General features: G+C 40.6%; 1 protein-coding gene across 9 annotated transcripts in view; it reads left to right on the plus strand.

Annotated features, from left to right (window-relative positions):
• Nucleotides 1–19,921, plus strand: part of SGMS1 (sphingomyelin synthase 1) — a 281,456-nt gene that overhangs the window by 180,340 nt on the left and 81,195 nt on the right. For 8 of the 9 annotated variants that reach the window (XM_080642210.1, XM_080642215.1, XM_080642214.1 and 5 more), the window contains one exon: nucleotides 5,672–5,753. The gene's annotated coding sequence lies outside the window, so the exon portion shown is untranslated. Of the gene's footprint in view, nucleotides 1–5,671; nucleotides 5,754–16,119; nucleotides 16,515–19,921 lie in introns of those variants that run through there. The other variant, XM_080642216.1, reaches the window with a different exon arrangement.

Consider the following 19,921-nt stretch of genomic DNA (forward strand, 5'->3'; position numbering starts at 1 on the left):
CAAACTACGGCCCGCGGGCCACATGCGGCCCACTGAGGACATTTATCCGGCCCGCCAGGTGCTGCTGCCTGTCCTGCTTAGCAGCCGACTTGTCCCGGGCCCACAGTGCGCATAGGAATTTGTTCATAGTTTTTTTTTTTAAACTATAGTCCGGCCCTCCAACGGTCTGAGGGACAGTGAACTGGCCCCCTGTTTAAAAAGTTTGAGGACCCCTGCCCTATGTCTTTTGATTGGGGCATTTAATCCATTTACATTTAAAGTTATTATTGATAGGTACTTATTTGTTGCCATTTTTATTCTTTACCCTGTGTTCCTTCTTCGCTTCCTATTTCTTTTTTTTTCTGTTTTTTTTTTTTTTTTTTACAGCAGACCCTTTAGCATTTCTTGCATTGCTGGTTTGGTGGTAATAAATTCCCTTACTCCTTTTTTGTCTGTGAAGCTCCTGATTTCACCTTCAATTTTGATTGATAGCCTTGCTGGGTACAGTATTCTTGGATTCAGACCCTTCCTTTGCATGACTTTGTATATTTCATTCCATTCCCTTCTGGCCTGATGAGTTTCTGTTGAGAAATCAGTTGCTAGTCTGATGGGGGTTCCTTTGTATGTAACTTTCTGTCTCTCTCTTGCTGCTTTTAAGATTCTTACTTTGTCGTTGGTGTTTGCCAATTTAATTATAATGTGCCTTGGCGTCTGTCTTTTGGGGTTCATTTTGCTTGGGACTGTGTGAGCTTCTTGGATTTGTGTGGGTTTTTTCTTCCCTATATCAGGGAAGTTTTCTATCATTATTTCTTTAAACAGGTTTTCTATTCCTTGCTCAGTTTCTTCTCCTTCTGGAACCCCTATTATGCAGATGTTGTTTTGTTTCGTGTTGTCCCAAAGTTCCCTTAGGCTCTCCTCCTGCTTTTTAATTTTTTTTTTCTAGAAGCTGCTCTACTTAGTATTTTTTCTGAACCTTGTCTTCTAGCTTACTGATGCGGTCCTCTACTTCTTCTAGTCTACTCTTGATGCTTTCTATTGAGTTCTTTATAGCAGCGATGCCATTTTTCATTTCTTCTTGGTTCTTCTTCATTTCCTCTTGATTCTTACTCATACTGTCGAATTTGTCTTCCACTCTTTTCGGCTACCTTATGGCCATTTCTCTGAATTCTTTCTCCTGCAGGTTGCTTGCCTCCATTTCGTTTACTTACTTTTCTGGTGATGCCTGCTTTTCTTTCATATGTGGCCTTCTTTGTCTCCCCATTGTCTCTCTTCTCTGGGTGTCTGGTTATGTAGTTCTCTCTCTCCTGCGTTGATTTAAAGGCACAAAATACAACACAACCAGGTACAACACACAGGGCACTGAACAGAAATGTATTCACAATATTAATAACCCCAAATAAAGGTGACCACCAGAGAAAGGCAAATTAGGGGATAGGAGAGAAAGAAGAAGAGAAAAAAGAAAAAGAAAGGAGTGCCAAAATGAAATTTTGGAAAGGAAAAAAAAAGTAAGAGAGAAAAGAAAGAGAATAAGAAAGAAAAGGGGAACAAACTATTTATATGGGGAGAAAACTCCAATAGAACAGCCACTAATCCCAGCAAATGCCAGCAACAAGTACCTGGAGATGAATACAAACTATAAACAACAACTAATATCAAGGAAAGCGAGTGAAAACAGAAGCAAAAAAAAACAAACAAAAACAAAGCAAACAAAAAAAAACACAACAAAAAAAAGAATAAGCACAACAATCTCACAAACAAGCATAAAAATCGATATAATCAACATTCTAGCAAACAACAACAAAAGGACAGAAAAACAATTTTGGATAGTGAAGACAGAGAGGAGAGGTGTGTATGAACTTGGAGCAGGGGATTGGAAAGTAGATATATAAGTAGGGTGAAATTTTAACGGGTAAAAAGAAAGAATAGGGAAAATCTAAAGCAGGAAAAGCGTAAGAGAAACAGGAGAACAAAAGGGGAAAATTTAGGAAGAGAGTGATGGCATAAAGGTAGAGTTGAGATAGAGTAGAATGATGCTAAAGGAAAGATGAAAATAGAATGTAGAACACTAATCTCAAAGTCAAAGAAAATAAAATGACACTTTTTTTTAAAAAAAAGGTAAAATAATAGTAGTAATAACACTGATTGAAAATAAAAATGTAATAATTAAAAAGGTAAAATCAAGTGAGGAAAAAAATTAGTTTCTTAAGTAAAAGATGAAAAATAAAAAATAAAAAAATAAAATAAAATGTGCAGTAGTGAAGATCATTCACTTCCTCTATTGTTCTGTTTGGCACGCCTGTTTCCCAGTCAGGACAGTATTGCAGTTCCCTGCATTCCACTGCTCCTCAGTGTTGTAAGCCAGTCCTGATTTTTAAGCAGGCAGTGCGCCTTACTTTCTTGTATTCCTTTATTTGTGATTATACAAGAGTCAATTTGTGATTCAGACCCTGGGTGGCAGTGTTTCTGGATTGACCTCCAGGTCTATAGGTCTTCCCTAGCCTGTGCTTAGATCCTGCTTTCCCTGTGGCACTCAATACTAGTTTGTGGGAGTGGGCTGCCCCAGAGCTGGTTCTCCGAAGGTCACTCCCCACTCTGATCCCCAGGTTCCAGAAAAACAACTTTCCCCTGCAGTCTCCTAGGGTGTCTCCAACTGGGTGATCCTATATATTGGGCTCAGTAATCAGAAGCAAGGATTCAAAGAAGAAAAAGCGCAAGTGTGTGAGCTCCGGGTCTGCGCGCAATCCTCCTTTCCCCCTTGTGTCCAAGCAGCCGGCACACTCCCAAAATGTTTAGGCTGTCCTTCTGTGTCAGATCAAAATGGGTTGCTTTTTAGAGATCCCCTCTGTTAGCAGCTCTGAGGATCCATTCATGGATCACGCCAGCCCCAACAGCCACGGATTTTTCTAGGTGGAGACTTCCCCGATCCTCTAGCTCCCTCAGTGCGTGCGTTTCTCTGTCCTGCCGGGACCAGTGACCTCACCTTATCCCAGGCAAAATCTGACCTTTCCGTGGTGGAGTGTAGAGCTCCTCTGAATCCGCGTGTTTGCGCCAATTGGGGACTGGTGCTCTGGGGTTCGCAGCTATTTGGTGGATGCTGCAGTTGTAGATTTTCAGGATTCCAGTAACATCCACTTTCCCCTTTAAGATGGTGCGGTCTCCGCGTCCGACCTGGTGGCTCCGGGAGGGAACCCAGCAGCAGTGGGGGTTGCCTGGTCAGGGAAGCCCCATCCAGCAGTCCCCCACCTTCTTCTGGAGTATAGCTGTCCCTTAACTCTCCAACAGACACTCCCCTTGCGATCTTCAGCTGTTCTTTCTATCTGCTCCGGGACAAGGCTCGGGACATGTCTGTCTATTCCGCCGCCATTTTTTCTCCTCACCTGTGTCTTTTTAAAAAACACACAAAAACATAGCTGACAAATCCATACTGTTGCCGAGACTTGAATATGAAGCTAGCCTGGGTCATAGGTTCCTGCCATTCTCAGTGCGGCTTTCATCTACCAAAGATGCCTGCTGAGTTCTTGGCATTACGGTGGACATCAGAAGAATTAGCACTGATGGAAATGATTCAGTTCTTTTAGGAATTTATAATGAAAAACACTCAGTACTTGTGTGAAGAATGCTAACATATGCATAGCTAGAACTTTCTGTTTCCACATTAGTGAAGACTGTCAATTAAGATGGGGATTTTTATTTAACACTTCAGAACAACATAGAAAAGTTTTATATTATTGTCAAAAGTATGATTTGAACCTCTCTCCAAAATGGTCACATAGGGACAGAGTCTGAATTTAATGGACTATATACCATAATTGCAATGGTTACCATGAATTTTATAGACTATCATATTTGGACTAGTAAAAATAATAATTGCAATTATGTTTTGGGAACATATTCTGTGATGGGCACTGTAATGCATCATCTCTAATCTAAATAACTACTCTCCAAGGTATGTATTATTGTCCTTATTTTACAGACTTGGAAACTGAAGATTATAAGGATTAAATTACCTGGCAAAGACCACACTGCAGTTAAATAGCAGAGGTGGAATTCAAGCCTATTTATTTTAAGCCTATAACGGAGCCTTCTGCATTTCCCATTATTTAAAAGACTTCCATGCCAAGTGACCAGGCATCCAAAGCTATAGCTCATCATGAGCATGTTCCTTTCAGTGCTGGGTATAATCTTACTAGCCTTTGACTCCTCATCCCTTCCCTGCTGTTTTTATTGATGTTGGCAAGTTCTTTCTTTGTTACTAGGATACTCTGGATTTAGGTGGCATTTGCTTCATTCTCTGCCTTCTTTTTGTCACACGCACAAACACACACACACCCTAATGGTTTGGATAACTTGAGGTTTCTGTCTCTTCTATAACTGAAGCAACACTGTCTCTCATGGAACATCAGTGTATGGAGCCATTGTACAATTATTGTTAATCTTTCTGAAGGACTTAACACTGAGGCTTCAGGCGAGGGAAGGTGATAGGTTTTTATTTTATGTGTTGTCTACTTGGAGCCAAATGTTCTTCATATAAAACGAGTGATAGTTGCATCCTGCCTGGTAGGAGTTGAGTGTTTTCCTTTGGTTCTCTTCGGTGAAGGGAAAGACAACAGCACTTATATCCCTAGGTTGTAGACCCTATAATGTTATGAAATTTAAAAAAGTAAAATATTCTGAATGATTTCCTCTTGGAAAAAGGAAGGCACTTTGCTGGGCATATTCCATTATTTCATGAATTATAAATCTCCAGTTCTTGAGTTGGACATATGGACAAAGTAGCAAGTCTGATCATTGGGCATTGGGTGTTCCTGGTGCTGGGATAATGTCCTTGTTGGATCAAAGCATGCTTGACTTTGGCAGATTATATCATTTATCCACACAGTATTGTAGGGGATACTTGATCCTTTTTCAGAAATGAAGAAATTGAGGCTAAGAAAAGATGAAATTATTTTCCCAAGGCTACTCAGTGGTAGGGCTTTAAACCAAGGTTTTACCTGTGCATTGTCCTTTGATGGTTTGGATTGCCTAATTATCCACCTTTCCTATTTAAGTTTTAAACAATTCGAGAAACAGAGCAAGGATTCAAATGGGAATCAACACAGATAGTAATGTAATTACCGATAAAGCAGAATTAGATAACACAGAAGTTCAGTTACTTCCTCACTAAAACATGCATTGGACCCAGCAATCCTGACCCAGTCATCAGCCGGGACAGAGAGAGCTGCTGGCCCTCTTGGGAGCAGGCAGCCCTTGTCCTGCTTACTGTGTGCAGGTGAGCTGGTTCCCAGTGGCCCTCGCTGCCCAGCTGAGTGCAGTGGCCAAGCACTAAGTCAGTTGTTTTCCTAGTCCTCTCAGGCAAATTAGTCACTCACTTTTGAGAAGAAAAGGAAGGAATTGGGGAGAAAAGACAAAAAGTGGGTTCCTTTAATACTGCTCCCTCCCAGGAAACAGACTAAGAATCTCTTCCCAAAAACATAAGAGTGGGTATTTTAGGTGTTCTTCATTCCAAACCCCAACAGTAGAAATACTGCTCTTTAAATATTTTTTCTCCTGAGGAGATCTTTCTTTCTGATTTAGAAGAGCAAGGAAGAGACAAATGTTTTTTGGGTATAAAGAAAGGAAAAAACTAACATAGACACCAAGAAATGGTCTCTATGAGACATATAACTAATCAGATTCTTTCTCCTTATTACAGGTGATGGAAATGTACTGGAACAATGGGAGAAGCCGGTAACTAATAGGAAGCCAAGATGACAAGAATTTTTTTAAAATAATCAGTAAGTAAAGTTTTGTTAGCCTTTCAGAATTCTTTTGACTATCAAGTGAATTTTCTATAAGAATCCATGGTAAAAGAATAGCACAATCAAATAACTTCAAAGTCTAAAGGAGAAAATATTTAAGAGTAAAAAGCAAAAGTACTTCAAAAATTTATGCTAGCATTTGAGAAATGATTCTTTCCTGGTAGAATGTGTCATTTTAACTTGTTGGGTACATCAGTTTGGTGGGTAGAGCATAAGTATTTAAAAGAGGAATCCTTAGGGAGAGGTGGGGGAAATAAGAGATCAACTGAAGGACTTGTATGCATGCATATAAGAGTAACCAACGGATGCAAAACAGTGGGGGGTGAGGGCATGTATGGGAGTGGGGTGGGGGGGTAATGGTAAGATATGTACACATATAATACCTTAATAAAAAAATTTTGAAAATAAAATAAAATAAAAGAGGAATCCTTTTGTAGTATACCTCTCAAATACACGTTCTTAGTCCTGTTGGTTCTGTGGGCCCCATTTCTTACCTCTACTTTGTGAGTACATTTTGGAGGTAGATATGAATAAACAGTGAATATGAATAAAACTGAGCTCTTTGTCTACACCTTCTCTATATTCTTCTTTGTGCATGTGATTTTTACACATTAGAAGCTATTAATGTTTGCTAACTACCAGGCAGTTTTATGTGGTTGATTTTGGTTTCATTATGATTATGATAATGTTAATACATGGTCGCCTAGTGGAAAGATTATTCATTTTTGAGTCAGACATTCATAGTCCTGACTCTTGCTCTTGTGCTTTTAGTAGTTACCCAGTCTCTGAAACTCGGTTGACTCGCTGTGTATTAGATTTGATATGAGTCAGTACACAGATGAAAGACTGTGTAGCTAGTACTTTGTGTCATAAATGGTACATCATAGACCACAGGATTATATTTGTATCATGACTTACAGTTTACAAGCCTTTATTTTGACTCAGAAGATTAACGAGCTCAACTTCTTTAACTGCTATCAAGCAGTGGTGGGTTAAGACCTGGCCGGTGGGTTAAGGAGGGAGGAGGGGGTTGTAGTGTTTGCTGATTTCTGTGGTGTAAATATTCCCCTCATGGCTGATTTAAACAAAAGTCACCACAAGCAGAGGCGGGAAGTGATGTGCAGAAGCACATTGTTATATAGTTATCTACCAACCAGATCAAATACTTTCAAATAACATCAAGAGCAAAGGAGATAGGAAATAGGAAGTGGCGAGTTTTGAGTGTTATTATCTTTGTTTTTATATAGTGTATTTCAATTGTATGTTTATGTCATTTGACTTTTAATGATGGCTATGTTTAACAATGGCTTGCCCCAAATCTGGAGAAGATGACAGTTGACTCTGGTGGGCTGGTATGAACTGGCTCCAGCTGAGCCACAGTTTTCAATGATCATCTCAGCCCTGGTGGTATGACTTTGGTTGGGTTGATAAAAGCAAGGTTTGGTTTTGAATCCTTGCTTGTCAACTCAGGTTGTCATGCTCACAGAGCTTCTGGAATTGAAGATAAGTGCTGAGGCCAATTCATAATTGAAGCCACTTTTCTTAAGAGTGTGACTGGAGTTCTCAGTTTGTAACGGGGCCCTGGCACCCCTCCCCTCATGGCTGTCGAGTGGCAGTGGTTGGGGACAAGTCAGTCCCTTTTGAACGTCCTCCTCTCCCTTCCCTGTGCTCTCTTGCATCTCCATTTCCTCCCGTAGTGACACAACAGGGCTTAGAGAAGCAAGGGTTCCTCCTGACTAACTTCCGCGTGAGGCTTTGCTTTTTGATTCAGAAATTAAGTTTTAATGAAAGTAAATTGTCTTCAGAGAGGGAGAGAGAGAAACAAAACTAAATCTGGCAGTTTAAAGTTCACAGGGGCTTGATTAAAATGCTAGGGAATAAAATGGAGGGAAGAAATGAAACTGGACCAGGTCTCTCAGTGTTTCTTTTAGAAGCACTTTCTTCGGTTTTCTGACTTGCCCTTTAGAAGGGAACAATTGAAGCCTGAAATTGCTAAGTAACTGCAAAGATTGTGGTGGTTGTTTTTATTTTAAATCTCACCCACCTAGTTTTCAAAACACATTTTTTTATTGAACCTTTCAAAAATGCCTTGGATATTTCAAGACACCCATTTATGTCAATTCCCTTATGTAATCTTAAAACATTTATTTTCCTTATTTCTCCCTAACTCAATAGGTATTTGTAGTTCCTACTGAGTTGGGGATGGACTTGGATTATTGCAAAAGTAATTCTTGTTCATTTCAAGCGGAAACTCGTGAATAGAAATCTGAGAGAGACTTGCCTCTGGGTTAGGAAATACTGACCTCTGTCTTAATTGAGTTGAATAAGGGTATCTTTGGTAACTTGGAAAGTAAACATGGAGGTAATAATTAACAGAGAAATATTCTGACTTATAATTTCTCTTCCCAGAATGGACCTGATGCTATTTCGGAACATGCCCAGCATAGATGAATTTTTGGTTAGAGAGCTGCTAGGAGCGTAGTCTTCAAATATGTAAATTTTACAGTCTAGCATTAGGTTTAAATCAACATAGTAGTGTGCTGGGTATTTGGGAATCTTGGTTGTGAGGGTGAATTCCAGTACCAATAAGACAGGTACTCCATTTTGGGAGTTGATAATCAAGCCTGAACATAGAAAGTTATAATTTCAAACAAATGTGGTTGATGTTCTAAGACATAGACAAGGTAGGACAAAAGTAATTTTACAGTTGTGAGTATCTGAATTATATTCTTATATAATTATGTATTAATTGTTGTATTCTTTTTCATATGAACAATTGTAAAACTATTTTGGCACCACCCTGTATTAAATACTCCGGAAACAGACAGAAGAGTGGGCTAGATCCGGAGGGTTTCAGGAGCCGAGGACATCTGAATTGGGTATTTAATGATTAAAGCCTTTTAATTAAAATACCTTTTAAAAATTAACACTGCTAATTAGAAAGAACTTTAAAAATGTGAAAATTATTAAGAGTAGAAACTCATCAAAATTATCATTACCCAGAGAAACCATTCTTAATATTGTTTTTTTGTGTGTGTTCTGCCATGTTCTCTCTATGCCTAGATTAGATACACACGATTTTTCTCCCTAAAATGGGTTGTTATATTGTTTTGAAACCTGATTTGATTGACAATATACCGAGACCATGCTACATCAACAAATAGTCATCTACATCATTTTTGTTGTTGTGAGATAGCATTCCACACATAGGTGGCTTATAATGTGTTTAACTAGTTCCTTATTAGTGGCCATTGTACTTGTTTTCAACTTTATGATGGACATCTTTGTTTAGAAATAGTGGTGCACTTATCGAATTATCGTGCAGGATCTTTGTGTCATTCTTTCCCTTTAATTAAGCTTCCCTTTCCCTTTCCTCCTTAGCATGTATTTGCTATACATTTAATTTGTAACACATGCTCGACTTCTTTATTCTCCATTTGTATTTTTAGTGAAACAGTTCATAGTTTAGTGTATATGTCCTTTCTTTTGGCATATATTGTAAACTCTTCAACCTCACAGATGACATACCTTAAAATTTCCCCCATAATATAAATTGGTTAACACACTATTACAACAAATTAAACTCTTAGTAAACTATTGACTGTTTTATTTGATTTCCCCCCTCAAGTTATTGTTTCTTTTTTCCATGATATGAAGTGGAGTTCATTATTAGTCAGAGTGCTCCTTTCTTTTCCTTCTTATTTGATTTTTATTGTGTCTGTCGTGTTTAAGGCTCTGCATGGGAGAACCAGTTTGTCTGGGCTTAGTCATACCTTAACCGCAATTTGGAATAATTTGGAGTTCACCAGTCATATATCAGGTCACGTGTCTAGTAATCTGGCAGATGTTAAGGAGATCTAACTTAGTTTTATATTCCCAGTGACTCGTTCTGGCCTTGGGCCATGAGTGAAACCAAAAGATCCGACAGGTCTCTCTGACTAGGAGTTTCTGGGTTAAGACCATATACAGAGCTATCCCCTTGTTTCATGATTATGAATCAGCTGTTTTCTGTCTTGTTACTTCTGACCACTTCTCCACTTTGATTTCAAAAGGCACAGGGTTAATTTATTATTAAAGTCCCATCTTGAATCAAGGACTTTCAGGAAGAAATGGTTGTCAGCCTCAGTCAGACAGAAAGAATCACTCAGGGAGCTGCATGGCTCAGCGGTGATGGTCTGCCCTTTAGGCTGGGTAGCGGGTTTATAATGATCGATTTTAATGTTATTTTTCCCCGACAAATGTGCTAATGTATTCTCTTGCATGTATTAAATACTGCATAACCAAAAAGTTTTCTAAGTGTAAAACAGTTAATGAGGTTAAATGCATTAATTGCATTTATATTGGCAGAACTGAGTCACATTTAGTCAGTTATTTTTGCATTTTTAATTTTTTTTTAAACACCTTAGACAAGTGTTTCAATAGATAGCACTCTCTTTTTCTTTTCGTTTTTTATTTTTTACTATATTTTTATTGATTTTAGAGAAGAAGGGAGAGGGAGAGAGAGAGAGATAGGAACATCAATGATCAGAGATAATCATTGATTGGCTGCCTCCTGCACGCCCCCCACTGGGGATGGAGGCCAAAACCCAGACATGTGCCCCTGACCGGAATCGAACCCTAGACCTTTCAGTCCACAGGCTGACACTCTATCCATTGAGCCAAACTATCCAGGGCAGCACCCTCTTTTTTCAACAAGGCAAAATAAATTTTTTATGAAGATACTGTTTATAGACCCTTGGTTTTCAGGTGCTCTTCATGTAAGTACAAGAAGCATCAGTTTATTTCAAGGCTTACTCAGAAATGTTTTCTTTTGTTCTGTCAGAGACGTGCCTTCTCAGGAAGCTACAGAAAGTTAATGTCTGGCTATTGGCTCTGATTGCCCACTAGTCCCTTCTCTACACAAAAATCTAGATAGTTACAGTGTCTGAAACATTAGCTCTCAGTCTCCTCAAGTGTAAAACCCACGTCTGTCTGGCTTCTGTGACTATCAGGCACAGCAGTCCCGGCCTTGGGGTCAAACATACATGGTTTTGAATCTGGCTTTGATTTATCTCGACAGTTCATCTTGGGCATAAAAACCTTCTTGACTCCCAGTTTCCTTATGATTTTGGTGCAGTTTTTAACACCTACCTTCCGTGTTGTATACGGATTAAGTGTTAAATAATGTACGTACAAAGCTAGCCACTGACATTACTAGATACTCAGTAAATGGATTAAATTGAGCATCTTTGTCTTGTTCTAAGTGGAATTTCAGATACACTTTCCTGTAGGAACAGTGTTATGACTGGGGTTTGAGGATAGTGTTAGAAACATTATTAACACTATACTTCAGTTATGAGTTTAATATGCCAGCGAAGCCAGTCTCTATATTTTGTCTCTCAAGAAATGCATTTCAAGTGCCACATAAGAGATCATTAACTTAATTAAAACTCTAAAAGTGAAATTTTAGAATGTAACATATTACCAGGTTGAGGACTGCCTATTAGATAAACTTTCACAATAGACCTAAAAATGGACTTTCTTGATAAGTGGTGGTATTTGGGGGCAGACAAAGAGCTCTCCTTCCTACTTCTGGTAAGTAAACTCACCTTCTGGAGCACTTACTGTTATTCCTGACAATCCAATTAGTTCTAGTTCTAGTGTAGACTGGCCAAACATGGGACCGTGGCCACCAGGTGGGTGCATGGCCCCAAGTTGACGAGAGTGACTTATTGTTGGGGATTTTAAAAACTACAGCTGTGGAATGGACCATCTTTGTGGCAGAGCAGGGAGTTAAGTGGAAGAAGGCAGAGTTCAGGAAGGGAGAACGAAGCCAAACTATAGAAGCGAAGACACTATCTTGTCCTGGTGGAGTTCATTTTGAGCTGATCCTAGAGCCCAGCTGTGGCTTTCCTGCTGTTGGGTTATGCAGAGTCAGTGCATCCCAACCTGTTTTTACCTGGGCTGCTTCAAGTGCTGTTTCTGTTCACCTGCAAGTTAAAGAATACAGACTAGTTCATTTGGTTGTTTATACTTGGAATATTTAAGAAGTCAGTGTCTTTGTCATGGGCAATTATCTATATATATAAAAGCCTAAGCGACTGAACCAACCGAATGACTGGTCGACTGGTTGCTATGATGCGCACTGACCACCAAGGGGCAGACACTCAATGCAGGAGCTGCCCCCTGGTGGTCAGTGCACTCCCACAGCGAAAATGTTGCTCAGCTGCAGACGCAGGGCTCACGGCTGACCTACAACCACCAGATGCAGGGTTCACAGCTGGCCACCGCAGCGGAGCAGCAGCAAGCCTACTGAGCAGCAGCCGTGGCAGGTGCAGCGGGGCCAGGATAAGCAGGAGTGGCAGGCAATGTTGGACTGCTGGGTTTGGCCTGATCCTTGCAGGCCACACCGAGAGACCCCACCGGTGCACGAATCTGTGCTCCGGGCCTCTAGTAATAGAATAATTGCATAGTGGAACAGCTGATTTACGACATAGCTTTTGAGAACAGTGGTAGCATTTATTCCTATCTCATAAAAGCATAAATGTATTAGCATTAATCAAAGGATACTAGTAACTGTGTGTGTGTGTGTGTGTGTGTGTGTGTACACATATGTATAAAATGACTCTTTTGACAGAGGCTTCCTCTAATGCAAATGTCATATAACTTTTGATTTTAAATTATGTAAACAAACAGATACTCAAGATGCTTCTAGTAGTTATCTGCCCTTTGCTACCGTTTATGGTAGGAGCACTTGTAGGTAATCAGGTAGATGTCCGTAGATATATATGGGTTGAGAGAGATGTTTCTATTTAAGGAGGAATTGGTACTTTGGCAAGATTATCAAATAAGTACATTTGTGTTCCTTACTGGAAAGGAGAGATAGAATGACTTAATATTTCTCTTCTCTTCAGTAGGTTAGTGTTTGGGGAACTGAGATTTTATGTGACAACACTCTTGTAAACTTCACTTCCCTTTAGGAAGTATCAGATTTGCCTTCTCAGTAGTAGCATTTTGTATTGTTGGAATATGTTGTAAAGAGCAAAGAAAAGCATCTGCCATTTGAGTTCCGCTTGCCAACTGCTTTAAACAGCTATAGTATTTGTTTATTCTTGATGTGTCAGCAGTCAAAAGGAAGTTTTCCTTTCTCTTTTGTGGTTATATAACTTAAACATTATCATATCAACGGTGGCTATTTATGTAGAATCTTCTAGGTCCTGGGGGGATACAAGGCTTTGGAAACACAATCTCTGCCTCAGATGGACTTCTATCATCTGGTGAGAAAGAAAAGTTAGGAATCTCAAAAAGAAGGAAGACGCTAAGGTTCTGTAGTCAGTTTTGAGAGGGAGCTATAAGGAGCAGGTCTGTAGGTATTTAGAGGAGGGGAGAGATCCCCAGGGCTTGAGCCAGGGAGGAGCGTTTCAGGAAAAGCAGGGGTTTGAGTGGGTCTGGAAGGTGATAACTAGGAAGAAGTGTAAGAGAGGTCATCAGACAAGGGCATGGTGTGGGCCCAGGTGTGGAGGTGGTAATGTGCCCACTGCCTTAGGGGAAAAAGAAGTGGCACAGGACGGTTAATTGGCAGAAGTGTTTTTTGTTGTTGTTTTTTAAGTAGAAGGTGGGGGGTTGGAGAGGCAGAGGCCAGCTTTTGAATAACTAAACATTGTGACACTGGGCCCGTGGGCTAATGGTTACTTTTTTAAAACTGTGGAAGGACAAACTTTGTGCGTTGAATTTAAAGTTAGGCAACAAAGACATCCTAGAAACAGTTATCCTTTTTCTATTGTGAGGATGTTCTAAAAATGTTGGTAATGGCATCCTTACTCCAAATCATAAGGATTATTGCAAACATTTTTTAAGTGCTTTGAGCTATGATTGTAGGTGAACATATTTACAAAGTCCTCCTTCTTCCTGAATGGAGCACCCATTCTGTGAATTTTAAGCTTGACTGGATCCTAGACAATAGAAACAAAGTAGATTATCTATTTCCTGGATGTGCTAGCTTTCCCTTTCACATTTAGTATCTCTGTGGACCTATGTCTACATATAAATGCATATTTCAGATTATAATGTTATGAAGTTTATTGAGATGCTCATATACTCCTAGGTGTTATATATATATTCTTCTCATATAAAAGAGCTGCTATTTTTGGTGTAACAGCCAACATATTATCAGTTTGGCTAGTATAATTGATTGTAATAGTTTTGTAAGCAGAAAAATGATGTGCCCGAAAATACATATTTATATGAATGTTTGAAGAAAGTTGCCTATAAAGCAAATGGTTTCCTTTTGATCTTTACTGTTGTTTATGTGATAGAGGAAAGGTTCATGACATGATGGCACACCGGACTTTGACATTTGTCATGTGATGATAGGGATGTGTTAGAAGCAGAGGGAGGGACCTGGCAGCTGGAACAACAGGTGACCCTGGCATGAGGGGATGAATGCCTGACCAGGAACGGAAAAAATGGTACAGAAGTGAAAGATAAGCTGTATTCATACCTATTAATTAATAGTGAATCATCAAGAGAAAGGGAGGGAGCGCAGATGTTTTCAGAATTTAACTTAAAGTGTCCAAGACAATAATATTACCTTTGTGAGGAATATGAGAGTCGAGGGAGATTATCAACTTTGTATCTTCTAAGATATAGGACCAACTGTGCCTGTTGCTAAGGATAAAGGCTAAGTTATAAGCTTATCTTGCGCCTGTCCTTTTTTAATTTATTTTTAAAATAACTTTTAGATTTTTTATTTATTTATTTTTTAGTTATAGTTGACATACAATATCATATTAGTTTCAGGTGAACAAAATAGTGATTAGACATTTATATACCCAACAAGGTGATCACTCTTCTGAGTCCAGTACCCATCGGGCACCATACACAGTTATTACGATGGTATTGACTATACAGGAGTGGGCAAAGGTAGGTTTACAGCTGTAATACAAATGCAGTAATTAATAAATAATAATACAAGAATGAATTGTTTCACATACTCACAACTGTAAACCTGCTTTTGCCTACCCCTGTATTCCCTGCGCTGTACCTTAACGCCTGTCCTTTTTGACCATAACTTGGTCTTCCAAGTAGAACTTTAGAGGTCTTCAGAGATTGATGAAGCAGTTTACCAAGGGCCACTCACTTGGCCCTGTACCAGCAGAGCTGGGATTAGGGCAGGAGCTCTTGACTCCTGGTGTAGTTCTTATTAGTCTTCCATGCTGGTTTGGAGAAAAACTAGCTTTTCAGATCCCTTGATCACACTTTAGATCTCATGTTTGGCTGTTGAATATTTTGAAGAAATCTTGGCCTATAGAATGACTGTTTCTAAACAAATGTGAGAAAGTTAAACTCAAGAAGACTTCTCCAAAGCCAAGTAGGTTTAATTTGTAACTTAAAAAAAAAAGGCTTCCTCTGTAAAAACTCTGCTCCCTCACTAGTAATCAACTTACTTTTTAACTGGTACTCAGGACCTACCAGTTCTATCGTTTCCTGTAATGTGCCAATTCCCAACTACTTAAAGCTTCTTTTAAATATTTTTATTCCAAAATAATGTTTAGGCACAATGACCCAGAAGGAAAGAGTATTTCCAAAATCACTTACTTTTTTAAAAGTTGGTTTAATTGTGGCATAAATGAAATGATTCCAATTTTAACCCCTTTGTTTTGCTAATTAATTTTTTATTGTGTAATAAGTAAGAACACCAAATCCAAGAATCCTAAACCAAAAGCTTCTACAGTTTTTTCACCATTTAAATATGGGACTCAGACCATGCAATACTAAAGAACGATTTCAGCTGTAAAATTCTTGGGATATTTTAACATTGAAAGGAATAATAGAAAAACTGTGGGCTAGTGTTCCACAATTTTGGAGATTCTGATACAGAACTCAGAGGGACAAGATAGCATTGTTTAAGTGCCTACTCTATGTCAAGTGCTGTGCCAAATTCTTTGCACGTATTAGAACATATCATCTGTCCCTCAAACTCTGTTAGGTGAGCATTTTATTCCCCTCATTGCAGATAATTATCCTGCCCTAGGTCATACAGTGTCAGACATCAGATCCAAATCTGCTGGGACGCCTGATGCCACCGCCTCATTACACCCTGGATCGCTGCCTAACTCAAGAACTTTTACTAAGGAATAGAAATTAATATACATCCATTGTTCAGGTGTCTATCATAACATTACTCCTTATTTTATGAGAGTTTTTAAAAGGCCATCTACATTTTCTTGAAGTTGCCAAAGGCTGTTTTGTTTTGGTTTTTAAAGGCTGCAAAAGGCTCCTAAGCCTGATGTAAATCAAGAAAGGAAAGTTCCGCCTTCACCGACTGAACACGCTTATTGGCTAGAATTGCACGGACTGACTCATTTCTTTTTTGCTGTGTTAGAGGGCCGCACCCTGCATTCCAAAAACCTCTGCTGTCCTGCTCAGCTCAGCCGCGGCCTCCCTGCTGGAGCCTCAGGGGTTGCGCTGGGTGCCTGCTCACAGCTGTCCCACAGGGAGGACGTGCCCGCCCCCGGGACGCAGGGCTCTCAGCACCGCGGTGCTGGCCAGCCGGCCGCCAGGCCACGGGAGAGGGCGGCTCCACCGGCCGGCAGAGGCACGGGCGCGCCCAGGAGCGGGGGCCAGGGTCGGGAGCCTCGGACCGCCTTCGCCTCTCCGCCTGCGCCTTGGCAGGCACCGGCGTTCAGGAGCGAGCGGCGCAGAAACTTAGTGCCCCAGGAACTTTGCAGGAGACCTTGCCTCCAGCCAGGAGAGACCGTAAGTGTTGCTCCGTCTGGGATGCCGTGGTTCATTAAAATGCTGTCTGGGGCAGGCGAAGCACTGACAGACCGTGGGACCTGGTTCAGAGCGGGGGAAACAGCCTTTGTTGCCTTGCAGAAAACACCCACTAACGCGATCCTTGCCTTTCCCTCCACTGTGGCGAAGGAAAGGGAATCCTGGTTTGTACCGGACCTCGCTTTGATGATAAAATGGGCAGGAGCTATTGACACCTGAGACCGCTCACAGGGTAGTTGGTGAAACAGGGGCCAGCATACAGGCGGGCTGCATCCGTGCTCCAAACCCTGTGGGGTGCTTTTGAGAGCCAAGGATCAGGCGGTGGTTTCAGTTAGGGGTGATCGAGCTCTCCTAATGGAGTTTTTTGAGGGAGTGGGATTATATTTACAGTTTATTACTAAGTTTGGGGAAAATATCACTTTCTCAAACTCCAGTCCCTGTACTAAATAAAATTAAAGGTCTGTCAGCCAACTTCTTTGGCTGGTTAGGAGCTTAGCCGGTGAGTGAGATCTTTGTTAGGTGCCAGAAGAAGCACGTGCTCTCGTGTTGTGGAGTGAGCGTGTTTACTCCACAGCTATGCTTTCTATTTATTGTGGCCAGATAAGTGCGTTGTGGAATTTGTGGAGAGAAATACACTGAGAAGAGTGCATAGCATTTATTTTATTTTCATTTTCCCCGATTTGTGTTTGCCATCTGGAGTTGTTATCTACGTTGTACCCCAATGGGAATCCTCCAATGTGGTATATTCCCAGCCCACTCTTAGCCTGTTGAGTTGATGATCACTTTTAAATTGCTATAGAAATGAAGTCGGTGAGCTTCTTTTAAAAAATCTGCTTTTTATGTAAGAAATTAGTCAGCAGTGCATAGAGATGTGTATGCTGCAAGTAAATTGTTTTCTTGCAAGAGGATGGGGAGGAGGGCAGCAGAGGAGCAGAATCTGTGATTATTGCAGTTTTGCCAAAGACACACACAGTGCAACAGACACATCACCATCAGAAACACTGACTGCTGGAGAGGCAGGAGGAAGGCGTCCCAGTGGCATAAGGATGTCAGGAACTTCTGATGCTGTCCTTAAACTTCTTCATTTAGGAAGATACAGACCGGCGCAGTAGACGGGCTCTGTAACAGAAAGAAAGAGCAAGGTTCTTTGCAACTGACTGTCTCAGGTCTGTGAAGGAAGCTTCTCCAGACATTAGTCACTTCTAAATGGGATCATTAAAATAATTTGTTAGAATTTTAAATTATTTACACATTGAACTAATACTGTTTCCCAGCTTATATGCTAATTTGGAAGTTCAGTTGCTTTGAATTTAACGAATTAAGTGGCTCTGAGTGAGAGGTAACAACTTGGGATCCCCTTTCTTTTGAGAAACAACCTGTGATGTTGAGAGAAATGGCCCTAGTTCCACTGGGGTAGTTGGAAAGCCCACTCAGGTGGTAAGAATGAGAACCTATTTTATTAAATCTGGAAGATGTCTAAAATCTAAAGAGAGAATTAAATTTGGATTTTGACTCACCTCAATGGGTGTAATAGAACCAGACATTTAAAGAGCCCGCTTTTATCAGAGACTGAGATGCTTTGTACCCTCTGCCTCATTTAATTTTCACAATAATGCTGGAAGGTATAGAGGTATTATTATCATCTCTGTTTTATAGTTCAAGAAACAGCCTGGGCAAGGTTACATAATCTGCTCCAAATCTCACAGCTAGTTAATTTCATTTACACTAGAAGTTAGCATTTACGGTTCTAATTTTCCCCAGGTGGCTTCCATTGCTCCTAACAAAATAATGTTGATCTTTCTGTGTGAAATAATCCAGGGGACGTTCTAAGTTCAAAGCAGAATTTGAAGTGATTTTAAAAACTCCTCATTGCCCCTATGCCAAAGTTCAAGGAATAATGCATTTGCTCTGGGAGCCTGTGGTTTTCAAATATTAACTAAGCAAGCCCTATTCTTGGTGAACCTGTTAATACACGTGGCCGCCTCATAGCTGCTGATTCTGAGTGACTTTCTCCTTTGTTCCTGGAGCTCTTTTAGTTCTGGATGTGCCTGTTCGTCCTGCTCCTCACAAAGTGCAACTCAGGTGTTCTCTGCTTGTAAACCAAGCAGCTGGGTCCATGACTTCCAGAAGGGGATTTCTCTGTGTGGATGCACACCCGCAGTATATTATACGCCATGTGCAATGTTTTAAAATTTCTGTTAGCACGTCGGTTCGTGTTGAACCTGCTTATTTAGAATGGTGAGGTTATGAAGCTTTTCTCATTAAACGGAAGTGGGAAGTCTCAGTGTGTCTCACCAGGGGGCAGCCAGTTCTGAGATCATCTGGGTCATCTGTTGGGACGTCATCATAAACAATGCCACCTTCCCAGAGGACCATGGACTACATACAGCACCTATTCCACCTGATTAGTCTCACCATCTATTTGACAGGAACACCCACCCTTCCCAAGCACAGCAAGGATGTCCTGGGCTCCTCCTCAAACCTCTCTAAATCCTAGCTGCTTTAAGTGCCTTGAGTTCTTGAGGATGTTGAAAGAACATGCCAGTGTGATGATAAAACCACTTGGGGTTAATCTTGTGAAAATCACGGAGAGGAGGAACTGTGCCAAACAACTTGATTTTCAAAACTAGGGAAGATGGTAAATTCCAAGCCTTCGATTCAGAGCTTGTATTGGTGTCTAGCAGAATTATAAGTCATATTTTTTAAAAGATGACTAGGGATCACCTAGAAAAGGTGGTGATGATCAGTATTTAGCATCACTCATCTCCAATTGACCTCATTTCTTTTTTGAGCGTTACTGGACAAGTATATCAACATTGCTGTAGATCTGACATGCCTGCTTTAAGAAAACATTTGACAGAGTGCTTTGTGTTCTTAACTCAAGATGAACAAATGTGGGTTGGACAGCAATATCTATAATGATAAAAGCATAATATGCTAATTAGACCAGACGTCCTTCTGGACTAAGCCGGGGTGCGAGGGAAGCCTGGGTCCCGGGTACCTGCGTGAAGCCGGTGCCAGTAGCGGGGGTGGGGGGGAAAATGGGGGGGGATTGGAAGGCCTACTCTTGCATGAATTTCGTGCATCGGGCCTCTAGTAGATAGCTAAGTGGGCTTGCATCTTGTCATACCCAACAGGGATGATCAGTAGAGTGATATCAGACTTGACCAAGGTGCCTTGAGGAGGGCCCTTGATACAGCTGGGGAAAAACTCACGCATTAGTAGAGATGGACTCTTCAGAACCAAATGCTGACAATCTCACAGTTCTTTGAAGCGCTGAGAGCAGGGGCTTTGGCACCTGACCTTGGGCAAGTTGTTTGTTCTCTGTGCCTCAGTCTCTTCATTCATCAAATGCAGATAATAACACCTATGTCATGGGCTGTTGAGAA

The sequence above is a fragment of the Plecotus auritus genome (assembly GCF_963455305.1).
Source record: "Plecotus auritus genome assembly, chromosome: 9".
Classification (NCBI taxonomy): domain Eukaryota; kingdom Metazoa; phylum Chordata; class Mammalia; order Chiroptera; family Vespertilionidae; genus Plecotus; species Plecotus auritus.